The sequence below is a fragment of the Urocitellus parryii genome, chromosome 4 (genome assembly GCF_045843805.1).
Source record: "Urocitellus parryii isolate mUroPar1 chromosome 4, mUroPar1.hap1, whole genome shotgun sequence".
NCBI lineage: Eukaryota > Metazoa > Chordata > Mammalia > Rodentia > Sciuridae > Urocitellus > Urocitellus parryii.
In genome coordinates this window covers 49225586-49242124 of record NC_135534.1, presented here as the reverse complement: position 1 = coordinate 49242124, position 16539 = coordinate 49225586, and the positions used below count along the sequence as shown (strand labels likewise).

The 16539-nt window shown below is 38.0% G+C and overlaps 1 pseudogene; it reads left to right on the top strand.

Moving 5' to 3' along the window:
• The first annotated feature begins 241 nt into the window (after positions 1–241).
• On the top strand, positions 242–1433 carry LOC113189952 (small ribosomal subunit protein eS1-like; annotated as a pseudogene).
• The last annotated feature ends 15106 nt before the right edge of the window (positions 1434–16539 follow it).

Below are 16539 nucleotides of genomic sequence, written 5' to 3'. Positions count from 1 at the left end.
ATTTCCCAGCCTCCAGAACTATGAACCAAAACAACCTCTATTCTTTATAAATCACCCAGTCTCAGGTATTCTATTATACCAACAGAAAATGGACTGAGAGGAGGTACAAAATAGAAGTTTGAAGTTCAAGTTTGAGAAATGATGCCCATAGTCAGATACAAAAGATGAGCAAAACCAAGAAAATTTCTGCAAGTGAAGAAGTAATCATAATAAAACCCAAAATCTTTGGAGCAATACCATGATGGCTGTCAAGAACAAGAGCCTTACAAAAGGTGTAAAAAGGCAGACAAGAAGAAAGTGTTTGACATGTTCTTTAAGAAAGATAGTTATGATATGAAAGCACTGGTTATGTTCAATACAAGAAATATTGGGAAAATACCAATCATGGAGATTTAAGGAACCTTGCATTTGATGGCCTCAAAGATCATGTGTGTGAAGAGAGCCTTGCTGATCTACAGAATGATGAAGTTGCATTTATAAACTTCAAATTAACTAATGAGGGCAAAAACTGCCTAATTTCCATGGTATGGATCTTACCAATGATAAAATGTGTTCCATGGTCAAAAAATGGCCCACCACCATTGAAACTTATGTCAGTATCAAAGCTACTGATGGTTATTTGCTTCACTTGTTCTATGTTGGTTTTACTAAATAATTCAGTAATCAGATTCAGCAGGCCTCTTACTCTCAGTACTAACAGGTCTATCAACTCCAGAAGAAGATGATAGAAATTATGACCTGGGAGGGGAAGGCAAATGACTTGTAAGAACAAGCTGATTCCAAACAGCATTGGGAAAGACTTAGAAAAGTCTTGCCAATCTTTTTATCCTTTTTATGATGCCTTCATTAGAAAAGTAGAAACTGTTGGGAGTCTCCCTTAGAACTCCCCAGGCCTTTCAAACATGGCGGTGGGCAAATTGCCAGTGGGCGGCTAGAACTCCCGGGGCCTTTCAGATAAGGAGCCCCTAATGCAACATGGCGGCGGGCAAGTTGCCAGTGGGTGGATAACAAGTTGTTTTGAAAACCTTCTAATTGGCCCTCCTGTCTTCCGCACTCGTGGACAGTTTGTGCCCCCCATGAATCTTATGCAGGGCGGATGTGCGTGCACAGTAAGGTGATGACCTGACCTTTACTATGATTGGACCTGGGAGCTTCCTGGTTTAAGATAACTGACTCTCACTTTCTATATAAACTAGCACCAGCTTGCAGTAAAGTGCTTCATCTTTGTCACTGCTATCTGTGTGTGTGCATTTTAATCTCCGACGAAGAGCCTTGGCCTTTCAGAAACCCTGAAGAACCCCAAGTTTGAAATGGGGGAAACTCATGGAGCTTCTTGGTGAAGGAGTAGTTCTAAAAAATCTTCTGGGGGTGAGTCAGGTGTTAGAGTTGAATGAGATGATGGATATAAATCACCACTCTAAGAATCTGTTTAAAATTTAGATTTTTTAATAGTCACCAAAAGTCCTACTTATGAAAAAAATTTAATACAAAAAAATCCCAATCTTTGTATGCCTTCCCTACACATTTCTCCATTTGCAAAATTCTACTTTGAGATAATGTGTTGAAGAAGAGTAGTAGTTCCTACTGCTCACCCCAAGCCATGCCCTGAGGGAGAGGCAAGGCTATAAATGGTAGAACAAATTGCAAGATCAGAAACCTAGGGTCTGGGGAAAGGTTGAGAAATGTGTCCTGGCTTCAGGACCAAGGTCAACAACAACTGAAAATGGAGAAGATTCAACTTTATGTGGCTTTTTAATTTAAAAGTACATAGGAAGACCTAATGTCTTAAAGGAATGATTGGGAAGGGGCTGGGTTGTGGCTTCTAGCCTCACTGTCCAGTTGGCCTTAGAAGACTGGTTGGTCGATAGAAATATACTGGTTAGGGACATTCCACTTTACTACACTAAATATAGTGGACCTTTACAAAAGTTGGAACCCTTCCTACACAAAGAGAATGTTGTTAATAAATTCTCCAACCAAGGGCATGAGCTCTGGGTTGTTGTTGCGGTGGGATGTGTCGCAAGACTCAGCCAGACTAGCAATTTGCTGCCAACACTGGCCTCTAGGGAAGTTTTGAGAGGGAATGGTTATGTCCCCAATATCCCATTTAATCATGTTAAATAAACATAGGTATGCTTCCTTCATGTAAAAGATGACTCAGATTTTATGAGCAAGAAATTTGTTGAAGAAAGGAAGGAAAGAAGAAACAAAAATAAAAAAGGAAGGAAAGAAGTTAGTTCCCATGTATAGCTTTGTCATTCAGAAATTTGAAAGTGTAATGAGTTTCAAAAATAGGGCTTTGCTCTAAAAAGATGTTAATTCCAGTGGATAGAAGAAGTTGAAGATGTAATAGGGGTGGGAATAATTCTTATCATGAGAGAATGGAGCACAGGAAAGAAACAGAGAAAAGATGGTAACTGCTTGCCAGAGGAATTTAAGTTTCCTTCCTCCTGGCAACACTGGAGAGGTTCCCACAAATCTTTCTACATCTGCAACTTATTTGACTGTGGGTGGAGGTAGACAAGTGACAGCTAGTGGAACCAGTGGCTTTCTGGAAAGATGGGATGGAAAAGCTCAGGGCCTGACCCAACCAGGGAGCTGAAGGAAATGACCATTAGACAGAAACAGAATTGAAAGGCTTCTCGGCTGCTTCTGGCATTAAGCACATAACACGCAGTCCCAAGAAAGCAAGGTCTCCAAAAGGAGAGAAAACAGTATTAATGTTGTTGGTGGGGTTAATGAGCTTTCCAGAAAGAAATCACCCAGGGATTCTTAATAGCACTATATAGTTATACACTTAATGCTTTGTGTAAGTGTTTGATAGTATTTTCTATTAAATAAAAACCCCCAAAATGAATATAACTGTTGCATACTTAGTCCTCAAACATGTACTCTGAGGTGGATATGTGTATGTAGAGAATTTACTGGGAAGTGACCAGGGATTCAATACCAGAGGAGGAGTGAAGGAAGTAGGACTGGGTAGGAGTTGAACTGTAATGGAATCACAACAAAGGTCTCTCAGCCAATCCTACAGGGAACTATGAAGTTGTCTTTCTTTGGATCCAAGAAGATCGGGCCTTCAAAATTAGGTGTAAACTTGTCATTAGGTATAGGCTGCTTGTAACCTTGGGTGAGGTGATTGTTTTCATCTGAGGACAATAGCAGGAGAGAGACTCATTGTAGAGTCAAGCTGCCAATATTCCTAGCAGCCAAGGGAATGATTACTTCAATCCAAAAAGGGAATCTGAGTGTCATTCCATGCATTCATTATAGCCCACTGTGCTGAATCTATTTACTTTGTATAATAAATTCTAGGAACAGCTCCTCTAATATCCTGGGGAGACTTACAAGAGGAATAAATGACAACTCAGGTTGCAACTGATACTCATTGTGTTTCTTTCACACGTTTTAGATTCTTTCGCCCGCTGCCCTGCTCTCTAGGGCTTTTGGTTACCATATCCTCCTGAAGCTATAGCTGCTCTCCATTCAGCAAAAGAACACAAGAGATGCATCAGTCAATTGTCAGGATCTCTAAACCCAACGAACCCAGTGTTGCAGGGACAAGAAGCACAAATACCACAAGTGGGTCATTGTGAGTTATGGTAAGCAGGGCTTGGGGCCACTCTTGATTTCTTCCTTTGGATCTTAGAACTATGTGTTAGACCTATCGAGAACACAGGCCCATATAATAATTGTATATGCTGCATCCTGGAAGATGTGACTTGTTATGATTTAGATGTGGGGTGTACCCCAAAGGCTCATGTGTGAAAAAATGCAAAAACATTCAGAGATGAAATGATTAAATTATGAGAGTTAACCTAAATAATGGATTAACCCACTGATACAGATTAACTGAGGCTGGTAGGGTGTCACTAGAGGAGGTGGGTCACTAGGGGCGTGCCTTTGGGGTACATATTTTGTCTCTGGTGAGTGGAACTCTCGCTTTGCTTTCTGATTACCATGTTCTGAGCTATTTTCCTCTGCATGGCCTTCTTCCATGATGTTGTGCCTCACCTTAGGTCGAGAGCTGTGGAGTCAGCTGACTATGGACTGAAGCTCTGAAACCATGAACCAAAATCAACTTTTCCTCCTCTAAATTGTTCTTATCAGGTATTTTGGTCACAGCAATGCAAGAACTAAGTAAAACTTTACTCCATATCTTTATAGGATATCACCTACAAATGGCATGTAGGTTGTATCCTCAAAAGGCCATTTCATTGTTCTGTCAAGCCGATAGCTTCTGTCAATAGAAGTGGTATGGTATGAAATAGAAACAGTGGATTCCATTATCATGTACCAATGTTGACCTATTCTATTGTCATGTTGGTTCCTAAATCCAATAAAAATATGGTGCAGGATTCTGTGTTGGTGGATCAAATACTGTATGTGCTCAGACACCATGTTAGCTGATACCTCAAGGGCAAAAAAGACTAACACATACCCAGAATATGTATTTATTCCAGTCAAAATGAATCACTACTCTTTTCAGTATAATCAACTTGCCATCAAGTGGCTGGTTTGGTCTCCTGGAAGAACTTGAAGAATGGTGCCTCATTGAGGACTCAGTATTGGTCTATCTTGATGGCAGATTGGACAGAGGGAGGAATAAACAGCGATCCTATCACTACAGTGATGTGGTCACTTCCAGCGGAAAAAGCTCCTATAGGAGCTTTGTGTCTGGGATGACCCTTGAGGCAAGGGATTCTGGTCTTGTATCTTGTCTCCCATCATTGACTAGTCATTGGAAGTGGCTGTATCCAAGGAGAAAGTCATGACCTTTGGCAAGCTGCTTTAATGTAGGGTAATTTTTTTTTTTTTTTTTTTTTTTTTTTTTTTAGAGAGAGAGAGAGAGAGAGAGAGAGAGAGAGAGAGAGAGAGAGAGAGAGAGAGAATTTTTAACATTTATTTTTTAGTTCTCGGCGGACACAACATCTTTGTTGGTATGTGGTGCTGAGGATCGAACCCGGGTCGCACGCATGCCAGGCGAGCGCGCTACCGCTGAGCCACATCTCCAGCCCTTAATGTAGGGTAATTCTTGGAAAGACAATCAGAAGAGAGCTGGTTGCCAGTTCTCCCAGCAGGTAGGTGAATGAGTGCCTTGATTCTGAAGGAGGACTCCAGGTAACATATCACAGAATCCACTACAATAACTAAATGATAGGAATTTCTGTTTTCAATTTAGCAATTCCTAGGAGTTTTGGAATGGGTTCGGCTTGGAAGAGGATGGAGAATCCTAAGATATGCTACCTGTCAAATTTCATAGCTGATTATCTGGAAAAATTCATTGAAAACTGCATATAATATGTATATTTAATCAGAGTTGAAAAAAATTCTAAACAGATCAAGGAAAAGTATGAAGAATGTTTTTATCATAAAATATCCACCATTCACAAGGTTCTGTTTGCTTCTTTTTAAATTTGTATTGTATAGACATTATGTTTACGTAGTCCTAATCAAGAGGTGTTTTCATACTCTTTTAATTTCTGTTTTTAGTTTTCATCTATACACACTCCATAGATTTGTTATTTTTATTTATTAGCAAGTAAATATCCTACCATATTAATATAACAATATTTTCAGAATTTCAATTCCCTTTTTTTAGGGCATTTGACTGACATCCAGTTTTTCACAAGAGTACATAGCACAACTATAAAAAATACATTTAAAAAATTTTTTTTCCTTCCCAAAGTGGCAATAACAGGTATTTTGCTTTTTTGAAAGGTTATCCTAACTTATAGTAGCGTGAGCAATGTTTAAGTGCCTGTTTACTTATGATTATGTTAACATCGAATTTTTCTCATTTTTACTTTTGATAGTAGAATGAATTGTTATCTCCTCATTTTTTGAATTCAGTTTCCTTCAGTGAGGCTGACAATTTTTTCTTTTTTCTTTTTTTTAACTTTTTATATTTTTGTTACTTATGTCTTTTGACTATTTGTATTTCTGTAGGAGTACTGATCTTTCATATTTTTATCATTCCCTGATGTATTGTAGATAGTCAACTTTGTCAACTAATTATCAGTGGTTTCTGCCTTTATTTATAATTCTTTATTAAGTAGTTGGGTTTTTTTTTGTTTGTTTGTTTTATAGCATAAATCACATTGATATTGCCATTAATGATTTTTAAAATGCTTTTACATCTTAAAATTGCTATCTTATTTTTTGTTAGGAATAGATTATTGTGTTGTCTTCTGTATTTTATAATAAATATTAATTTTTTATCTTCAAATAAAAATAGGTTTTTGGCTTACTTATTTCTCTTGATTCCTTGTGATATATAGTAAACTGATCATATAGCTTCCCTTCTATTTCTACCTAAAGAAGTGGAATAATTCTGATTTTTAAAATGTATTATATATGATCATAGGCATTTACATATGAGTATGGAAGCATAAAAAATATGGAAAGAAAATTTTAAGAGTGGTAGCTTGGATGGTTGGATTATGCTAACAACATTGGATTTTTCTCATTTTTACTCTTGAACTCATTTTTACAGTTGAACTTAATATTTTGCTTTTCATTTATCTGCATATCACAATATGTATTTCATTATAATTCACTCATATCATTTCATGGCTTAGAAAAGGAGAAACTTTAAATAAAATGGAGAAAATAAAGATATGAATTGTTAAATAAAAGACAATTAAAAAGGAGAAGGGAAAGGCTGGGAAATATATCACATTAGATTAGGTAAGCTCAGATGAATCGCGTTTTCTCCCAAGTCTTTTTATATGACTACATATGACATTGTCCAGACCTTTATGTAAACACATCTCTGCATAGTTAGTCTCTTCCATTTCTTCTCTCCCAGACTGTCTCAGCCCTGTCCCTGGGATTTATTCCAACTGTCTCTCTCTCTCTCTCTCTCTCTCTCTTTTTTTTTTTTTTTTTTTTGTGGTGGTAGTGCTGGGGATTGAATCCAGAGCTTCCTACGCTAGGCAGTGCTCTACCAACTGAGCTACATCCCCAACCTGCGTTTAGCTATTTTAAAAAATATTTTTAGTTGTAGATGGGCACATACCTTTATTTTATTTATTTATTTTTATGTGGTACTGAGGATTGAACCCTGTGCCTCACACATTCGAGGCAAGAGCTCTACCGCTGAGCTAGAACCCCAGCCCCTGCCTTTAGCTTTTGGCCCTTTTGGTTACCACAGTTACTATGGGTCAACAATTTCTTTCTGGATTTCTGGTATCAGACTTTACTCTTTGTATGTTTGGGTAACTCTGCTCTAATCTCTTTGTGGTCCTCCTCAATTGTCAGCCCTAAAATAAGGTCAGTGTCGAAGCTGACAAGATATCAATCAGAGCCTAATGTGGAAAACAGAAACCATTGTAGACAGGTTAAACAAAAGAGACTTAATTCAAGGAATTTGTTACACAACTATTGGAATGCTAGAAAAGCAAAAAGGGGAAACTAGGAAAACCAGAGATTTATATTTTAGAAGCAGTTACTACCTATAAGACTGGGAGAGCTGAAGTGAAGAGGTAATATGAACATCCTCCAAAGCTGCCTCTGCTGTAGAGGCTGAGAGTGCAGGGAGGGATAGGAGGTGGGGTGAGATGTCACTCAGATATTTCTCAGACTTCAGAGGAGGCACTGAGAGGGTTTCTTCTGAAATGGAAAGAGTTGCTTTGGTTTGTAGTTTCAGAGTAGTGAAGTCTAGTTGTTATTAGTTTCTGTCCTTAGATGAGATGAGATATCCTTAAAATTATCTATTGTACTTGAACTGCCTTGAAGGAAGTCTCTGTGTCTTGCAAAGCAAAAAACCTTCCAAAATACTCATTGTCCCTTAGTGTGTTTTAGCCTAGACTTCTTCCACACTATTTTTCTTTACCATGCTAATTGAGTATAGTTCCTTCAATTCCAATTGAATTGTCTTTTGATCACTGCTGCTTTATAATATAACATTATTTTTCAATCTATGAAAAAGTTCTGCAACACTATTACTTTTTCCCGGAACACCAACAAATATGCTTCTATTCATGTACATTTTATAATTATGTTGTCAAGTTTTATTTTATAAAACTCTTAATGCCCCATTAATTAGTGTCACATTAAATTATGAATTAATATGGAAAATGTCATCATGTGATTTGTTTAGTCTTTCTATTTATGAGAAGGGATAGCTATCCATAGGTTTTGGAGTTTTCTTAATACTTTTTATTAAGTTGATATTAAAGTTTTGTTTTATTTGGTACGGGATTGAATCCAGGGGCACACTACCACGAAGCTAGACTCTTTTTAAAAATTTCCTATTTTGAGACAGGGTTTCACTAAGTTGCCCAGGTTGGCCTCAAACTTGCCAGCCTTTAAGTGGCTGAATTACCAGGGTGTGCCACCACACCTAGCTGACATCAAAGTGTTTAGTGGGGATTTGGAGTCTCCATTATAAATGGAATTGTTTTTTACATTTTCATTTCTGGCTATTGACTGTAACAACAATTTTAAAATTTGTTTTCTCCTGACCACTTGAGGAAATGAGGAATTGTCCAGTGTGAGAATCGGTGCTTAGCAGAGATGGATTTTCACTGCATGTTTACTTTCACATGTTTGTGTCTCTTGTGGACAATGTTTGAGTAGTGCCTGGCCTTTGTGAGCCATGCAGGCAGTGTACCTTTACCATTTTCCTTCATGAATAAACCAAGTTAATTGACTTGTGCTGGAACTAAACCCATGTCCTTAAACCCTCTAAAGGCCCAGCCTGTAAAGACCTTTGCTTTCAACAGCTTTCATTTCAAACAATTAGAGCTGGGTTGCTTTGGGAGATATTGGTTTCTATGATATTAAAGACTGAAATGACTGACTATGTGAGGATTGGTTGCATTTTTAAACAATGGATTAGGTTTGTTGTAAATAATGTCTTAAAGTATGGTGTGCCTTTGAAATAACGTAACTAGTATATGTTCACTGTAGAAAAATGAGAAGATGCAGATAAGTTAAAAAAAAAGAAAAGAAAAGGAACTCCCACTTAGGGAGGACCATGGCTAAGACTTTGTAGTCTTTTCTTGCAATGTTTTTCTTTCTGGAGTGTTCAAATAAATATGCATACTTAATGTATTTCCTAGTTGTTTGTAAGATGTACTTTTCTATATTTTAACATTTCTGAAATTGAAATACAATATTACAATCAATGATTAAATTTAACAAAGTTTTTTTCTTTTCCCTCAAAATAGGTATAAATAAATGTAGTCTGTGGCATTTTAAAATTGAGGGAGTTTTTGGGGTTTTGTGGGGTTTTTTTGAGGTATAGGGTTTGAAAGTAGGGCCTCATGCAGGGTTTGGTAAGCATTCTGCCGCTGAGCCATGTCCTCAGCTCAAGAAAGAGATTTTTAATTAAACTTTTTGTTTTCAGATGTAATTGTAAGATATGGTACAGAAAGAGCTCTTAGATCTTTTACCTAGTTATCCCCAATGGTAACACCATGCAAAATTATAATGCAATATCACAACTAGCATATTATAGTGACACAGAATATTTTCATCATTACAAGGATCCTCCATGTTGTCCTTTTATAACCATGCCTACCTTCCTCCCACTACCCCTCTCTGTTATTCCTGGTAGCCATCAATTTTTTTCTTCGTTTCTATAATTTTGTCATTTCAAGAATATTTTGTAAACAGAATCATACAATATATAAATTTGGGGTTTTTTTACTCCTTGTAATTCTTGGAAACTCATCCAGGTTTCGCATATATTGATTGATAATGTGTTCTTTTTTATTGAATAATATTCCATGGTATGGATGTACCCAATTTGTTTAACTCTTCACTTATTGAGGTATATCTGGATTGTTTATGATTTGGGGTATTACAAATAAAGTTGGTATAAACATTCATGTAGATTTTTGTGTGAATATGACTTTTTTTTTCCCCTCTGGGATAAATATTTGGGGTGAAACTGCTGATTTTTTATGATAGTTGCATGTTTAGTTTTTTTTTAAGTATTTTATTAGTTGTTGATGGATCTTTGTTTATATGTGGTGCTGAGGATTGAACCTAGTGCCTCACTCATACTAGGCAAGCGCTGTACCACTGAGCCACAATCCCAGCCCCACTTGTTTAGTTTTTAAAGAAAATGCCAAACTGATTTTCAGAGTGGCTATAATGTTTTACTTTCTACCAGCACTGTATGAGTGATCTTGGTTCTCTGCATCCTTACTCTTATGTTTTATTCCAGTCTTTCTGATAGGTAAGTAAATTTCCATAATAGTTATAATGTTATTCAAATGATTTATTTTGAGTGAACTGTGGTGGTTGTGGTAATTTTTCATGGGATTGTCCCATTTAAATTTTCAGAGTCATTCATATAGAGTTAGTTGTTAGTAGTATTCCTTTATTATTTTTTTTCATGTCTGTAGACTCTGTAATGATATCATTCCTAATATTACTAATTTGTATCTTCTCTCTCTTTTTGTTATCAGTCTTGCTAGAATTTTATCAATTCTGTTGATCTTTTCAAAGACCCAACCCTTTGTTTCACGGATTTTCCCCTATTCTGTTTTGTTCCATTGATATCTGGTTTCTTCTTTTTATTATTTCATTCTCTTTAACTTTATCTTTTTTATTTTCCAGTACTGGGGACCAAACTTAGAACCTTCTAGATTCTGAGACTTTTCCTGTTTTCTAACATATGAATTTAGTGTTATAAATTTCCCTAAAAGACATATTTTATATTGCATAGGGAAAGCCTTAGTGTACCTGCCATGTTTTTTGCTTTCTACGAAGGAATATAATTCATTTTAACAAATTGAACAATTCAACAAAACAGTGCCTGCCTTGGACCAGGCAGTGTTCTAAATCCTCAGAATATATAAAGGAACAAAATAGGCAAAGATCTCTGTCTTTGTGGAGCTTATAGTCTAGCCTGAATACCATGTTTATTACTCTAAGCTGTAAAATGAAATAAGTTGATTGGGCAGGCCTTTTGGAGAAAGCAAGATATGAATAAAGATCTAAAGGAGATCAAACAAAGATGAATAATGATCTAAAGGAGATCAAACAAAGATCTAACACAAGTATATTTCAGACAGCTGAGGCAGCTAAAGGAAAACCCTTAAGGTGGGAATATTTGAGGAAGAGCAAGATCAGTGAAGCTGGAGTGGAATGAGCAAGGGGGAGAGTGGTAAAAATGAGGCCAGAGATAACAAGGGCTAGTACATTGGTTTTTATGAGTGAAATGGGAAACCATTGTCATATGTGAAACAAATGAATAACATGAAATGACTTAGATGATTTTTTTTTCTATTTGTTTTTGAGAAAGGGTCTGTTACCAATCAGCTGAGAGTTCTGTTGCTCAATTTGGATTGAAATCATGAAGAAGCAAAGTGCAGTTTCCTTAGTGTTAGCAGCTCTGATCTTTGAGAGCCAAAGGCTCTCAACTCTTAGTGTTAACAGCGTTGATACCAGTGACTCTCAGCTCCTTGTATTTGCAGTTTCCCTGTTCTTTTCCTTGCATTGGAAGCTATCAGCTACTGGGAGCTCTCTAGAGCTCTTGCAGAAGCCAGGGCTAGCAGCTTCCAGAAGCCCTCTGTTGCTCCTTGCCATTCTCTGGCTGTTAACTGTTCTTAGTGTTACCAGCCCTGGCTGCTGGCTTCTTTCAGTGCCAGCAGGCTCACTATTTCTAACTCTTAGTGTAACCTGCTCAGCCCTGCTCTTCTTGAGATAGAAATCATGAATTGGCAAAATAAAACTATCCTAAAGGGCTTTATTAGGTCTTGTGCTGCAGGGGAAATAGTACACAGACAGTACCAATAAGGGTATGGAATGGCTGCTTATATAGATAGAGTAGGTGGGCTCACACATGTGCAGTGTTCTGCCAGCCAACCACAGACTTTCTATTTAGTCATGGGCAGGGGAGAGGCTCTTTACAAACCACACTGGGGATAGATGAATCAGCAACAGAAGGGCAGAGTCACCTAGAGAGGCTGCAGAGTGGGACTCTGGGAGCGACCTGCAACTGAAGCTTGCTGCAGCCAAAGCAAAAGTCTCTGAGTAGTCTAGTGGCTAGGAGCCATTGATATAGTTGTGGCTGGCTATAAGGCATTTAGGAGCAGCCATGGCTGTCAAAGACAGATGAAAAATTAAAAAATACTTCTTGGGGTACTGATTGCTTTTTTTCTATCTTAGGTCTAGCTATGTTTCCCAGGCTGCTCTGAAACTCCTGGGATCACGTGATTCTTCTTGGTCTCCCTGGTAGTTGCAACTACAGGCAAATGCCACTGTTCTATGACTTAGTCTTTAAAAGATTGCTCTGACATTGGTTCTAGATTTTGGGTGTGTTTTATTCAACTTTTTTGCTGTGATTAAAAGACCTGACCAGAACAACTCTAGAGGAGGAAAAATTCATTTGAGGGCTCACATTTTCAGAGGTCTCAATCAATAGATAGCTGGCTCCATTCTTTAGGGCTCGAGGTGAGGCAGAACATCATGGTGGAAGAGTACGGCAGAGGGAAGCATCTCACATGATGATCAGAAAGCAGAGAGAGAGTGTCTCCTTGCCAGATAAAAAATATACACCCCAAAGGCACACCCTCAATGACCCACTTCCTCCAGCCACACCCTACCCACCTACAGTTACTACTCGGTTAATCCCATCAGCGAATTAATCCATTGATTGGGTTAAGGTTCTTATAACCCAATCATTTCTCCTCTAAATCTTCTTGAATTGTCTTACACATTAGCTTTTGGGGGACACCTCATATCCATACCATAACAGGGTAGAAGGAGATTACTTCTTATCAGGCTACCGAAGAAATGTGGGTGAAAAATAGTGCTTCTTGGAGAAGAGTGATAACAGTAGTAACAGGGAGAAATGATTACATTCTAAATATATCTTGAAGGTAGCACTAACAGGATCTCTTCATGGATAAGACATGAAGTGTTAGAAGAGAGGAATCTGAATAACCAGTTTGATGTAAATCCTTTAACATAGGTGGCTATACTCAATATTATATTGCAGGCTCTAGCCCCCTAAATCAACCCACTGCTTGTTGAACAATGGCAGGCTCTTACCTGGGGTCAACTGATCGAAAAAGTAGAAGTTAGCTTTGAGGGTGTTCTGATATGAAAGTTTAACATAAAAATGTGTAGAGTAACAGTGCCAGTAATATTTTTTTTCTTTCAAGAATCAGAATTGGACAGACCAAAAGAAAAAGAAAAATTTTTAGTGAGAGTAGAAGCTGAAAGACATGGAGAAAAGGCAGTATTGAGACCTCATGAGTAAGCAGAAACCCTGAATAAACAGGAGCTCTGAGCAAACAAAAGTCACGAGGCCGCAAAAAGGTATACAGAGTAATGACAGATGGATAGAAAATAACCAAGACAGATCAAATTCTCAGAAGGGAGAGTCAAGGGTCAGGCCTGGCTCGCAGGCCCACGCTAAAGCCACACTTACTACAAGTGTTAGACTGATGCTACACAGGCAAAAATGATAGGTGTCACCAGACATGTAGAGCCAGGCTTGAGTCTGCTATGAAAGCCAGAACCACAAAAGACCCAAAATTATGAGGGTGCAAGGAAGCCAGAAAAGCAGAAAAATGTAGCATATACTCAGAGAGAGGCACAGATGGTAGAGAATGCAGCCATGTGATCTTATCTGTTTTTAGTCCCATTCCAGAGAGGTCTGGCTATGCTGATCCCTACATTTTAGCATCTCAAGAGGTTGCTTCTTGTATCCATTCAAATCACCTCCTTTTCTATTTGAGTTAATCTGCATAGTTTTGGGTTCATGCTCCAAGGGTGTGAAGGTGATATTTTGGTTGGAAATTTCTTAGTATCTACTTATTTCCTAGGATGGACAATGGCAGACAAGGTGTATAGGGTGAAAATGCAATTATTTTGGTGTAAAGAGTTAGCTGAAATCATGGGAATTGCTTCGCATACCTTTTCTCATTTAATCTCTAGTATGTGTGGGGTTCCATTACTAAGGCTCACAGAGGCTTAGTACAGTCCATCCTTATTATTCATGGATTTTAAATTGCAAATCCGTCTCCTTGCTAAAATTTATTTGTGAAATCAAATTAATATTAGTGGCACTTTAGTGGTCCTTCACAAACATGTGTAGGACAGTACAATATAAGAGTTTTTCAATGTACACATTCTAAACTGAGGTTGAACAAGTCAATACCTGGTCTTCTTGTTTCAGCTCTTACACTGTAAATAAGTCTACTTAGTGCCATATTTTTCTTATTTCATTTCAGTTTTGTGCTTTTGTTGCTGATTTTGCTATTTAAAATGCCCCCTCCCCAATTGTAGTGCTGAAGTATTGTCTGGTATCCCTAAGTACCAGAAGGCTATGACATGCCTTCCAGAGAAAATACATGTTATATAAGCATCATTCAGGCATAAGTGCTGTGTTGTCCATGAATTCAATGTTAAGGAATCAACAACATATATTAGATGAGATCAGGTACATTCAGGGTGTATAGCCATACACTATACCATATATTAAATAAGGTGTCCTTAAACAGAAATCCACATAAAATGAGCTTGTATATTGATTGGTTGATGAAAACATTGTGACCAAAGGCTTCCAGGAACATAACTGTGTATTTCCCTTAGGAGTAATAGTCCATTAGCCAGTGCTGACTCAGAATTCACAAAGTCTTTATAGAACATAACCTTTATGAAAAATGAGAATTGACTCTATCATGTCCAGGATCAGACAATCTGTCTACATTCCTGATTCTGGTCAGCTTGTGCTCATTCCATCCCACTATGCTCCCGTTTTTTTTTTTTTTTTTTACTATTTTGTTGTAGATGGACACAGTACCTTTATTTTATTTATCTTTATGTGGCACTGAGGATCAAACCCCATGCCTCGCACATGCTAGGCAAGCGTTCTACCACTGAGCCACAGCCACAGCCCCCACCATGCTACCTTTTCTAAGAGAAAGAAGCACTCTTGGGCTCAGCTTGCAACAACTCTGCCTTCCCAAGAACTTGTTGCCTAGTTGAGAAATGAATGAATATGAAACAATTGTAAAAATTGCAAATTGTCTACTTTAGGTTTGGGATAATAATGGGAGGCACATTTCTTCTCACTTCTCCTAAACAGGTGCAGATATTTCCTGCTGATCCCAGATGGGGTTTCACAATTATCAACATAGCCACTCCCAGTGGATCAGAGTTGGCATCTAAGATGAAATCTTTGTCTTCCTTGCATGATACCCTGTGTCCTTGTAAGATGAAGAATATACTTGGAGATCTGAGTTGTCAGGCTTAAGGAACTTTAAAGTTGAATCAAATTTATCAGTCTGTTTCTAAGCCTGGATCCTTGTGGTAGCTGAGAATGATTGACTGGTATGGTAGTGATTGACTGCTTTGAAAGGGTTTTATAAATGGAGACTTTATGTAAAACTTAGTTCCTATAAGATTCACCATGATGGGAACACTTTTTTTTGTTATCCATGAATCACTGTGCCTAGCATACTGTCTGGCATAGAGCTGGTACTCAGTGATGTTTGTTGAATGAATACTTAAGAACCTAGATTGACACCTGTCTTTCCCAGGGGGCAGAACTCTGATGTGGTCTGATGACAGAATGGAGTCCTTAGAGGCTCAAAGTAGAGCCAGCACAGCTAGGGGCAGAGTTCTTCAGAGGAGGCAGGCAAGGGATTATAAATTAAACTGAACTGGACAAGCATTCTATTGACTCTTCAGCTTCTTCGTGTTATTTATTTATTTTTTCATTCTCTCCCATGCCTTATCTGTGTACCTTTAGTCAAGGTGGACTGGGGAATCTCAAGCAGGATTGGGGTTGAGGCACACAGGGAAGAGAAAGCATGAGGTACATTTTGTGAGCTGGGATTTAGCCTTGGCTCTGAAGCAAGGGACTGAACTTCAGCTTCCAGACCTGCTGGGCACCATTGTTATCCACTGTCACACAGGGCTCTGGACTCTTAACCTCTATCTGCTTAGCCCAGTTCCTCTTTCTTCACCCTGTCTCCTTTCCCCCTTTTCTCTGTTAGTCATGGTAAATGGGTTTTGAAAGGAAATAGGGAAGATGGATGGGAAGTTCAAACAGGAAGATATAGATTGACCAGAAGCCTAAGGAGGGAATGCCGCTCAGGGGACCAATATAGTAGAAAGTCAGGTTTGAAAGGATGCTGTTAGATTTCTGAACTCTGTTTGTTATTTTATTATTAGAGTTGTTTTTAGTCCAAATCTGTGTTCTTGTGTTAAAAGAACTTCTGGAAGCTGGCGCCTCCCCCTTTACTAGTTCTGGTGATAGTGCAATACTTGAGGCAGTGATGTGGGGTAGTGGTGAAATACATCAGGGCATGGGCTTTGGGATAAACTTGAGCTGGGTTACTACTTGATAGCTGTATTTTGGGGGAAGCTTCTTAATTGTTCTGGATTTTAGTTATTTTATTTACAAGATGTACTTTATAGGACTGTAACAGTTAAAAGAATTGAGGTCTGTAAAGTTTTTTTTTTTAATGTGTGCTTATAAAACCCAAGTAGAATCTATAGTTAACATTAGTAATACATCTTGTGGTGTTTACTTGCCAGTGGGAAGGTCTTTCATTTTGTTTT